The sequence below is a fragment of the Neopsephotus bourkii genome, unplaced genomic scaffold, assembly GCF_033783945.1.
Source record: "Neopsephotus bourkii isolate Nb327-2 ecotype Australia unplaced genomic scaffold, CSIRO-AGI_Nbou_v1 NB_1637, whole genome shotgun sequence".
NCBI lineage: Eukaryota > Metazoa > Chordata > Aves > Psittaciformes > Psittacidae > Neopsephotus > Neopsephotus bourkii.
The window spans coordinates 6,203,846-6,216,663 of record NW_026902112.1 but is presented as its reverse complement, the minus strand read 5'-3'; positions in this window follow the sequence as shown (position 1 = coordinate 6,216,663).

Sequence of the window (12,818 nt, the reverse complement as noted above, 5' to 3'; positions counted from 1 at the left end):
AAGTCAATGGATCACTGAAAAAACTCGCTACTATTTTTATATTTTAATGTATAATGGAAATTCATATTAATGAATAAATATATGATAATAGAAATACAAACCTAAAGATAATATATGTTTAAAATCTGAGAATTTGTATTCTAGGTGTTGCATTTAGAAACTTTGTTAATCTAATGAGACTCTAGAACTGTGTTACTGAATGTGAAAATAAAGTTTTCTTCAGCATTAGCTGGGCAGTGATTGTTGGAATGTTCTGGAAGCATGGCTTAAATCTTTTCTTCCTTTCTCTCCCCTCCTCTAAAGGTGACGGCTGCTCTGCACTGTTGGATGGCTGCTGTGGTGTGTAGTAGTAGCCTGGTGTTGTAAACATCCCCGACTGGAAGCTGTACCAGCTCTAGCTTTCAGTCAGATGTTTGCTGCACCTGGCTATTCCTGGGCAACGTCAGAAGGACAAGCTGTCAGGAATACCTATGTGGACATACATATAGTATATATCCAACGCTGTTTCTGTGGACACAGTTGAACTGCCTTCACATGAATCATGATGCTGTGCATTAACCAGATTGTTACTAATAGTGTAGGTATGATTTGTTGAAACCTGTAGATACAAAGCTGCTGTCTGTGTGTCACTCGGAACAGTTCTTCACTGCAGTATGATACGAGCTTCACTGAGACATAACGGGAAGTGGTGGTTCATTTCCTGTAGTTATCCATAAACTTGCTTTATGAATTGTCTGTCTTAGCTTCTGTTACTTATGACTCTTAAGAAAAATTCTTAGGAATGCTGTCAGACACTTAAGCAGGCATTTTACCTGAGATGCCTTATGTTTTGTTGTTAGGGTTTTTCCAGAATTCCACATTCTGAGTCTCCTTATGACTGGGTAATGCTCATTGTTTGTGAGCTGGATGTAACCCAAGGCCAAAATGAAGGTTAAAACCTGACAGCACAGTATGTATTTTTGCACTGACAGTACATAGGGTAAACTGTTTTGCCATATGGTTATCTTGGCCTGTGCTGCCCCCATCCATGTCACTGTGAAGGTTTACCTGTCATGTAAATAACAGCTCTTGAAAGCACTTCTCCAGAACTAACTCTTAAGTGATGCCAAACCAGCCTAAAGCAATAATGTCAAAGATACAAATACTTAGAAAAGTGAAAGATTTTCTCTTTGATTTATCAGAATTAGAATTCTTTGGAGTTCTTAGCCCTGGGAAAGCCAGACTAAGCAGCATGGTAATGCTCTTCAAGCAGGCAGTGAATGACCAGACCTCAACCAAGGACATCCATACAGTGCAAAATGTAGTTTGTTTCTGATACCTGGGCATCCTATCTGGTGCCATAGAATATGTGTGGTGACAGAAGGTGGTAAACTTACAGATGTAATTCATTGCTAGTATCTCTGCAGAGATTTGTCTTTAAAGCAGCTTGCAACTTAATAGGGGCTGAGTTAAAATCACATTTTTAAATGCGATCTGTTTGGTTTGATGTCATGTAGATGTATTTATAAAAAGGACTTTGAAGCAGAATCTACAGATCTTGATTTCTTTTACAAAAGAAATAAAAGTGCTGGTAGTTGTTTTCCAAGCTTTCCTTGCTGTAAATATTTAGCATTCCGAGTTCTGTATAGTACTTGGTCTTAGAAGAAAGGAAGCATTCTCTGTTAACAAACTTCTCTGATCAAAGTAAACATGTTATCTCATGATGAATCTAGTAGCCATTTTGGTCAGTACTGTCCTGGCCTTTCCCCATGCCAGATAACTTTGTTTTTATAGGCTTGGTTCACGTGCAATCTGTCAGTACAGTCCTGTGGAATTTTACTACTGCGTACGTTTATGTTGTACTAGAACCTAATACATATACTCAGCCACATGTTTGCACATGGAAGCAAATGGAAGTGGCTTATATGTACCTGCAGGAAATAAATAAGATGTAAAAATCAACACTGCCTTCTTGTTTGAGGTTTTTTTGCCAAGTATTTGAAATACAAGGATCTCTTTTTCTGCACATGAAATAGAAGTGTCTCACACATGGTGTTGTTTGCAGCTGAAGAAGGTTGGGTCTCTTAAAGTGTTGCCCAAGAGCATGCTTATGCCATGGATTCCACGTGAGCTTGCCTTTGGGATTGCTGGAGGGCACAACAGGAATTCAGCACAGCAGTGCTGTTCTGGTGGGGAGGAGGAGCTGAAGCAGAAGTCACAGAATTGGGCAGCGCTAAGTGTAATAATCAGTTTGGGAATGGAAGAGGCAGATTTGACACATCACTGGTGATCAGTAAGTTCCTTGTCTTGTTAACCTGATGAAGCCTGTGACTGTTCCTTACATTAGAGTCCTGGATCAGTTTCTGATATTGTTGCAATGCACTGATTTCAAAGCAGAGTAAAATTCTTGAAGGAAAACAGGTTTGGTGGTGCAGAGGCCCAGGAATTGTGAGCACACAGGTAGTTACTAACTGGGGCTGTTGCGTGCTGTCAACACAGGTACAACGTATAGTTACCTTGGCAAATGGAAGGAGTACTAGGGATCCTAGTCCCCCCTGTACTAGGGATGAGTACAGAGGTCCTCACTTGCTGAGTGTCATGCCTGTGAAGAGCAGGGCCTGGGGTTTGGAGTAGTTGCCTGTGGTTTTCCTCCAAGTGTTTTTTTTATGCCCTCTTGAAAGCAATGCATCAAAGTCCTCGGTGCCTTCCTTGTGGCCTCTGAAGCCCTGATCCCTGTCTGTGAACCCGCAGCTGCGTGCAGCAGAGATGGTTGAGCTCATGTTTTCTGCATACAAAGAACAACTGTTCAACATTTGGAGGCTTCCCCCCTCCTCTGCGCATGAAGTAATCTCCATCTGTGGTTCCTGCTCCCCAGAAACGCTACACAGCACCTGTGCAGACAAGAGCTGTGTGAAGGCTGAGGCCACGTGAGTTCATTGAAGTATTTTGTCCTGGATTCCTGAGATCTTGTTTGAGACTGAACATTCATTTAAATATACCTGAGCAATCTAAGGCAACATGTTGAAGCTGAACAAACTTGTCTCTTGCTGTTGTAATGACTTGTGTTTCTGAGTAGCTAAATCCATGTGGAGGAAAATTAGAATGAAATAATAGGGATACCTTAAATGTTCTGGAGCAGGAGTGGAAATTAGTGTAAGAAAACACAACACAACCAAATGTAGCAACAAGAACTGTGGAATTCAGTGTATGAAGGAAACCTGAAATGTTCTCCATCACTGAGATTTATTTCTGCATATGCAGTTTGAGGTGGACATATGAGGACTCAGTTTGTACCATCCCATTCATCTCCCACATGTGTTCTGGTTTGAGTTCCAGTTATGATTTGGAGATTCCTGGAACGTGTCTACTTGGAGCATCAAGGGCCTTGCAGGGAAGTGGAACAGAACACTGCTCACCATGGGCTGTGAGCAGCTTTGCTCCTGGTACCACTGCAGCGTTAGGGGCTGTTCACAGTCTGTGTTCTGCTATTCAAAAGGTTAAAAGTATGTCCCAACCTCCTAGTGCTAGTAAGGCTCAGTGAGTGTTGCACGTGCCTTACAAGTTGGTGCAAACTGCAGCACTAACACTATGTTGAGGTATATCTGTGCAGATTCGTTTTTGGATGTCTTGAAAGCCAAGGCTGTATTTACATTGTTAATTAATGTCTTAATACTCAAATTATGACTTATATTGGCTGTATACAGGTATACATGTTTGTTGTGCAGCAGTCTTTAACTGATGAAAACTTTCTGATTGCAAATTGTGATAATATGTATTAGCTTGGAAAGTAACTTCTGATACCCTGATGCCAGAGAAATAATCTATAATCTTATACTGAATATTCAGTTCTTAATTGCAGCAGTGATTTATTGCTTGGTACCTACTTGCTCATTGTTAAAGAAGAAATAGATAAATTGTGTAATACTAAAAATAACCCAGCAGCAACACACCAACAGATCATTAAAGTTGCCCTTTATATCGAACAAACTGAGAAACATCTGGGAAAACAGACTGGAGAACAAGGAAGGAGATGAGCACGGAAGCATAGAATAGTTTGGGTTGGAAAGGACCTTAAGATCATCCAGTTCCAACCCCCTGCCATGGGCAGGGACATCTCACCCTAAGCCATGTCACTCAAGGCTCTGTCCAGCCTGGCCTTGAACACCGCCAGGGGTGGAGCATTCACCACTTCCTTGGGCAGCCTGTACCCCCAGGGGCTCAGGACCCAACTTCCAGCCCTTGCACCCACTGAACACCCCTGTGTGTGTGGGACAAGAGCTGTGCATGTGGGAGCTCTCCTGATATCTGTCTGTGGGAAGAGGCTTCCGTGGGCTTTGGTCAGGGTTTGTCAGGGTGGGTGGACCACATTGTGCTGGAGATGATTAAAGAGATTAAATCCTAATTCCATGGCACCAGTGACAGCATAAACCAGTTCTAGCCATCTTAGTTGGTTTTTAGGGGTTCTGTGTATGTGGTGAGTAAGGCCGTTACTAAGACCACTTGAAACTTCCACAGCATTCTATAGTAGTTGAGTGTGAATAGGAAGAATTCAACTGATGCTGGAGTCTTCAGCCAGTTCAGTAACATGGACATTTGGGATTTACCAATGAGGGAAGAGCAGTCCCTGAACATGTCCTTGAAGGAGAGGAAAGCCCAACCCATGGACGCTGCATGGGATGAAGGAAATGCGGTTTATGTCAGTCTGGATCGCTGGCTGTCTGATAACATCTCTTTCTCAGCAGAGGAATAATTTCCTGTAAACAACATGGCTTTATCTTAAAAATCTGCCATTTTAATAAAGCGAAAAACGATCTTTCCAAACTTTACACAAGCCTTATCGTTGTCTGACAGGAAAATGGGACGTGGCAGGGATGAAAGATGCTTTGTGAACCGAACTGTGTTAGTGAAGGTCATGGAAAACATGCTGAAAATGTGTACATTAAGTACAGAGCTCAATGCATTTATTTAACACAGACATTTCCCCAAATATTAATAAATCAGCTGAATTGACTAACCAGTTAGACTGACTTTCTACTAATCTGATAGGAAATGTGTTTTATTAATGATTTTAGGGTGTTTCACAATTGAAGTCAAAGGAATTTGTAAGTCAGATGTCTCCTTAACCTGGATTCTAATTTAGTAGTAAGAGTCATCAGGAATCATAGAATCATAGAATAGTTAGGATTGGAAAGGACCTTGAGATCATCCAGTTCCAACCTCCTGCCATGGGCAGGGACACCTCACACTAAACCATGCCACCCAAGGCTCTGTCCAACCTGGCCTTAAATACTGCCAGGGATGGAGCATTCACAACCTCCCTGGGCAACCCATTCCAGTGCCTCACCACCCTAACAGGAAAGAACTTCCTCCTTATATCCAATCTAAACTTCCCCTGTTTAAGTTTTAACCCGTTATCCCTTGTCCTATCACTGCAGTCCCTAATGAAGAGTCCCTCCCCAACATCCTTACAGGCCCCCTTCAGATACTGAACGGGGGTTATGTTACAACATATAGGGGAGAATGTTATAGCTTCTGCTTCCTAGCTGCAGAGGAGATGGAATGTGTACCCAGGAAACCCCCCTCTCTGCTCTTCCCTGGTGAGGGCTCCCCTGGAGTACTGTGCCCCATTCTGGGCTCCCTGGTACAAGAGAGATGTGGAGCTCCTGGACAAAGCACAGCGAAGAGGTGTGGGAATGATGAAGGGTCTGGAACATCTCTCCTGTGAGGAAAGGCTGAGGGAGCTGGGACTGTTCAGCCTAGAGAAGAAAAGGCTCAGTGGGGGTCTGATCAATGTCTATATATATCTGAGGATGGGGCCAGAATCTTCTCAGTAGTGCCAGGCAATAGGATGAGAGCCAAAGGGCATGAAGTAAAACATGGGAACTGCCACCTGAACATGAGTAAGAACTTTACTGTAAGCATTACAATCGGTTGCTTAGAGAAGCTGTGGAGTCTCCTTCGCTGGAGATACTCAAGAGCCATCTGGACACAGTTCCGAGCAGAGACATCTTGAGTTTTGCTGCATTTTGCTGTATGAACTTTCTTTTCTGGTCTCAATGCCTAAATACCCCAGTACACACAATGTGAGCTGCTAGAGAGGCAGAGGCAGTATGATAAGAGTATTTCCCATTATTTCATAGAATCTTACATTCACAGAATGGTTTGTGTTGGAAAGGACCTTAAGATCATCCAGGCTCTGGCCTTGAACACTGGCAGGGATGGAGCATTTCACTTGTACCTTGTGCTTTATATAGAGCTTTGGGTTCAAAACTGGCTCTGGTTTTATTTCATATGTCAGAACACATTAAAGTGGTTTTAGCTAAATGGAAAGATATTGATGTCCCCATGTGGAGTTTATCAGGAGCAGCTAGGGAGGGTTTTAACTACTGGAATATACACTCTGAAATGCTACTGCTGCTGTTCATTTCCTGGCATTATTTGTTTACTTGAAATGAGCTGCAGTTTTCAAACTCTGCTTCATATTCTGCTGCCTGGTACTGGATTTCTGGAAGCGTGGACTAGTCTTCATCTCTTATGGAGCACAGGAAAACTTCACAGAGCATAAGAATCAACTTCTTGAGATTATGAGTAAAAAAGATATTAAAACTATGAAAGAGTATTGGGTGACAATATCCCATTTACAAATAATTTTCTAATTCGCAAGGTTTATAAAGTAATCAGGTGCTTAAGTAGCCTCGAAAATAGTATTTCCCAAAGTCAGCATGCTACATGATAAAACTTCAAGATAAGTAAGAATCACTTCTGGCCACACTACAAACTGATTTTTCTGAACCAAAAATGGGATGTGATTTTATTTAAATGTATTAAATATAAGCAGAATAAAAGTAAAAAAGAAACTGGTACCAGAGTGGTAACCTCTGCTTGGCCATTTCTTTTAAACTGAGATACTTACAAATGGTAACAATGCATAAAACTCCCCCTACCCCAAAAAAAGCTTCATGCCCAAACTGAAACTCCATGTTTATCTTCTAGCAAATCATGACATGACAACATACACAAGCAGCCCATCTGTATAATGTCATCTATTCACTGCCACTGTCCTGAGCACAGCTGCTGTTTGGAGTTGCTCCTCCTGAGCATCTGTTAAAAACGAACTCGTCATCCTTACAAACCTTCATTAAAACTCTCTTTTTGTGAATGAGGACAACACCTTCTGCAGACTCCATGGCCATGTTATAGCTCGCCCATGGACTACTGATGGTGCTGCTCCCATCCAGGAGTACAGGAACAGGAGAATGGCTACAGCATTACATGTATTTTGTGAGAGACGACTTGAGATAGGTTGTGCAGGGATCTGTATGGGCTTGTAGATGGTGGAAAGAAAAGTTGAGTTTCTGCAGTTCCAAGCTGATTACTGGGGGAAGGATGGAAGTGTGTGTCAGAGGGGCTAAGAGGTGGGTGGGAGAGACAAAAGATAGACCAGGAAGGGTGACAGATCTTCCCTGCCAGGCTGGTAGCTTTTAGGTAGGCATCAGCCCCTTCTGGGGGGAAAGGGAGACAGGACTATATGTCAAGCCCCAGAGCCATAGATGGCAGGCTTCAGCCTGCTCTCATGGACAAAAGATCCCTCTCTGTGCTCCCACAAAGACAGGGAGAAGAAGCTTTCCTGGGACACAGGGAGAGAACTGAAATGCTTATTTCTATGTGAATGGGGATGTGGAGGTGTCAGGTCCACCTGCACTGACCAAAGCCCACAGAACCTTCTCCCCACAGACAGATCCCAGAAGAGCTCCCATGTGCACAGCTCTTGTCCCACGCACATGGTGGTGTTCGGTGGGTGCAGGGGCAGGAAGTTGGGTCCTGAGCTCATGGGGGTACATGACCACATCTGACCACAGCTCAGATCCCACCAGGGCAGCAACGAAGCCCATTGGGTGCCATCTGGAGTCACTCCTCCCCAGAGCAGTGAGGGCTGCAGTGAGGACTCTCCCTTGAGTAGGGACATCATCCAAGGGAACATCTCGAAGTTGAGCCCTCCCTTTTAGGTGAGTGAGTGAGCCTTTAGGATCATTGGCCATAAAGTTTAAGAGTCAGCAGCGTAGCAATGAACCTGTGTGACATCCCCAATGTGTAGTTAATGTTGGTGGAGCTTTACTAGAGTTTGAACAATAAATTTCATTAAGCATCAATTTACTGGTTCTGACAGGAGGTTTGCACTGTGCCAAGCTCTGACCTTTCACTGACAGCTTCAGTACTGAAGCTCTTGTAGACATAGGAACTGTTATGTGAAGTGTCTGCTGATTCTCAGATAGATTTCCTCCAGTGCATCCAGATATTGGAATATTGGAAAATCTTAACTGCACTGAATTTCCCTGAATTCTTCTTTGAGTTGCAGTATTTCTGCTAGAAAAATATCTAAGTGAGGTCACACTAATGGCTTCCAATGCCTTGATCTCAGTGACAGCTCACAGCTATCAATGAGATCTGATGGTTGATGTTATAGCAGAATTGTAGTGCTGACTGGAGAACATTTAATCAATGCATAGTTGTGACTGAGGGCCAGATTCTGACTCCACTGAATGTGGTACATCTGGTTGACTTCACTGATTTCTAACATATCTTCTTAGAATCACAGAATAGTTAGGGCTGGAATGGACCTTAAGATCATCAAGTTCCAACCCCCCTGCCATGGGCAGGGACACCTCACACTAAACCATATCACCCAAGGCCTCGTCCAACCTGGCCTTGAACACTGCCAGAGATGGAGCATTCACAACCTCCCTGGGCAACCTATTCCAGTGCCTCACCACCCTAACAGGAAAGAATTTCTTCCTTATATCCAATCTAAACTTCTCCTGTTTAAGTTTTAACCCATTACCCCTTGTTGTATCACTACAGTCCCTCATGAGGAGTCCATCCCCAGCATCCCTATAGGCCCCCTTCAGATACTGGAAGGCTGCTCTGAGGTCTCCATGCAGCCTTCTCTTCTCCAGGATGAACAGCCCCAACTTTCTCAGCCTATCTTCATATGGGAGGTGCTCCAGTCCCCTGATCATCCTTGTGGACCCTCTCTGCACTTGTTTCAACAGTTCCATGTCCTTTTTATGTTGACACCAGAATTGCACACAATACTCCAGGTGAGGTCTTACAAGATGAGAGTAAAGGGGCAGGATCACCTCCTTCTACCTGCTGGTCACACTCCTTTTGATGCAGCCCAGGATACAGCTGGCTTTCTGGGCTGCAAGCATACACTGACGGCTCATGTTAATTTTCTCATTGAGCAGCACCCCCAAGTCCTTCTCCGCAGAGCCGCTCTGAATCTCTTCTTCTGGCTTTCATTAACATGAACAAGATTATAAGTAGGGTTCAGTTATGTTTTGGAATATATCAGTTGATAATAAATATGAGCAAATGTAAGCAGTCAGGTAAAGCACATGAAGTGTACACAATACATAAGTGGGTTTAATCATAAACAAGTTTTGATAAATTGACAGCTATGACAGGGATGACTGATTTATCAGCTTCCCTGTTACAAACATGAAAATTGAACTCCTGTATGCTTTTTAGATGTCTAAGTAATAGTGTCTGTTATAAAAAACAAACCCCCAAATCCTTGATGTGATGTACTAATGCAAGTAGACTAAGCAGATGGTTTTTAGGGCCTGCACTTCACATATTATGCAACTGTGCTGAGAAAGAGAAGTGAGGTAGAAAGAAACACAGCTAAATCTTCAAAGCCTCATTTATCACTCCTTGCTAAAATAACACAGAAAACGACCCAAGGAACACTCCAAAAATACAGGAAATATTCAAGTGTGTAAGCTACAAAACTTAGTTTCTTTTACCCTCCAATTTGAGCAGTTACTTCATTTGAGCCCTGGAGTTAGAAATTAAACACACTCAACACATTTTTATCAGGGAGGAAAGGGAATGAAAATCATTCCTGGACCTGGAAAACCCTGGTAGCATAGCTAAGAGAATGATCCCAGATAGAGCATGCATTTGCTTGGTTTTGAGGTATTACACAGTGAAACCTGAAGATACTAGCTTAAACTGAAGAAGCAATAAAAAAGGGATATTCAAACAGCTCATATCAATTAAGGAGTTTAACTGGAGCCTCTGCCAGTCCTTGTAGATGGAGTTAAGTCTCTTATGCAGGCTTCACAATTCAGTGTTGTTACTGTTACGTTTAGTAGTTGGAGTATTCAAAAAATGAGCAATGTTTGTGATTTTAGGAAAACTTATAAAACTATTAATTTTCCTTAAAACATTTTTGTGGTGTAATTTATCACCTGCAAAATTCAGCTGTAAGACAGAAGGAAGAAGGGGGTTTTAGTTTAAATACCCAGAAACACTGTGCAATGCATACATTTTCGTCCTTGCAAGGAGCAAAGAACAAAGAGGTAGCAATGGGACTTTTTGCCAGCCAAGCAGTATTACCCTGAAAAAAAGACTTTATTTGCAGCTTCTCTCTTTTTAAGTACTTTTTCCTGTCATCAATATTTACTGTGTCAAAGAGTGAATTATCAGGCTGTAATAATTGTGGAAGTTGCAATGTAACATGCGAAGACTAATGAGCAAATCAATGATATCGACATCACACAAGTTGAATACCTTAACTCTTTTTACCTTGTTTCTGAAGTAGGCATTTGCTCCTTTACAGTGGTGTTTAGATGGTCACAGCAATCTTACCAGCCTCCTTTTGCAGTCCGTGGGAAAGCCTGTATGCTTCTGCAGGCTCTGTAGAGTTTAGCTGTATGTTAGCATACTTGTTCACACAGTCAGGAGAGGAAAGTAGAATTATAGAACAACTCAAGTTGGAAGGGACCCATAGGGATCATCAAGTCCAACTCAAGGCCAGGTTGGACAGAGTCTTGGGTGACATTATCTAGTGTGTGATGTCTCTGGCCATGGCATGTGGTTGGAACTGCATGACCTTTCCAACTGACAGGTCCCTTCCAACCCAAACCATTATATGATTTAACGGCATGCTAATCTTGCAGAAAACTGATGAAAATTAAGAATAGCAGCCTGCTAAAGCCAAACATATGATACAATGTCTAATTCAACCAAAATCATAGCAACCATGTAGGAATGGTCAGATCTGTGTAGTCTGCAGTCAAATTCCTCCTGTAGAGTTAATAAATCAAGCCCAGGATGATTGGTGGTTTTCCCTCTCTGCTCCACCATCCTATAAATAGCTCACTGTTCAGTGAGAGCAGTGGCAACTTTCCCAGCAGGAATACTGGCACAAAGATGTCTGTCTCCTACACCTGTCTTTGTGCCTTTCTCATTAGCACTGCCTCTCAGTGGTACTGAGAATAAGCTGTTCATACTATGAATTTCCTAGTTCTATTTGGGATATATTTCCTCTTTCCCTGCACTACAGTAAAGGTGAAGACAATGAAATCAGGGTACTGTTTGGATGTTGCACTGTCTTTTCTATACATCATCACAAATATACATAACCTATTTTATCAGTGCTACATTTTGAGCAGCTTTGGGGAAAGTTTGCTTTTTCACATGTGTTTCTCTCTCAGTCCAGCTGTGTGGTGTTCATTTTGTACCAGAGTGAAGAAACAGAACCTCACGTTTTAACTTTTGCTTATTTAACATCAGTTTTTGTCTCATGGGAGCCTCTGTAAGAAAGCCCCAATCAAAAACTCCTTAAAAGAACAAGGAAAAGCACCGTTTAAATCTGCAGTGTTCCAGCTGTGCTGCTGTCTCCAGAGAGTCTGACATCACGTAGCAAAGGAAAAACATGCTGCACAGTTGGAATAGGATTAAACAGTATGAACCTGCAAGCAAGAATGTGATTAATACAGGGTATTTCTAAGTCTTGTGGTGATTATATTGCTACACTGAGAATGTGTTTTTTTAGAAGCATTTTCAGTATGTATTTTTCCTGAAGTTATTTATAATTGTTGCCTTTCTCTCAGGCCTGCAGGAGATAAGTTTTAAATGAACTGTGCAGTGTAATCAGTATCAATAGGCTCTACAATCCTGAAATGGCAAGAATTATGGCAAGCCTTATCCTAAGCTCTGGAAAGATTTCTAAATGTGCAGTTTGCACTGCCCCATTTTTATTAGCATTTTCATTATAAAGTTGTTACTGGAAGCATAAAGTTAATGTTCTGTAAAAGGAAAACAGCAGCTGTGCAGTCCTAACCACAGAACCCCATATGAAACGTAGCAGATAAAAATAATAAGCACATAGAGTTACCCCAGATACTGAGGAAGAAAAAATTGGCATTTACACTAAAGCAATGACAACTTTTTTTTTTTTTTAAGCATAAAACTAGTGCAAAACAACCTCCTATAATTTCTGAGCATTCACCTCCTTTGCATTTCAAAGCAGGAAATCAGCTTGAGTTGATTTCCCTTTGAAATCAATGGGGAAATAAAAGTGAGGTAAAAAATCTGTGAAGAGCTTTGAAAATTCCTTTTAAATCTGTGTCATGGTGGACTGGCTTTTGCCATGCAGGTAATCAAAGTGATGGGATAAACAGCAGTATTATTCACAAGAAGGTGGAGATAACTTAACTTTAAACCATCTAATATTGTTGTTTAATATTGGTCTTTGAGCTCCTCTTTGGAAGAATCCCATGGTTTTATTCTTTTTTTTTTTTTTTGCTTTTAACTTAGATTATATACCTTATGTATCCTAATTAGACATTTAAAATATATTGAGAATATTCTCCTTCATGTCCTCTCCCAGAATCTATCTTAAAAGGACACTGTTGAATACCTCCACAGCTGTAAATATGGCTAGATTTTTCTTAGTGGAAAACCAGTTTAGAAATCCCAGGAAGAACTAATGAATTGCTCAACAAACTTCACCCTTTGCTCTCATTAGGGTTAGAGCTGTGGCAGGGGGG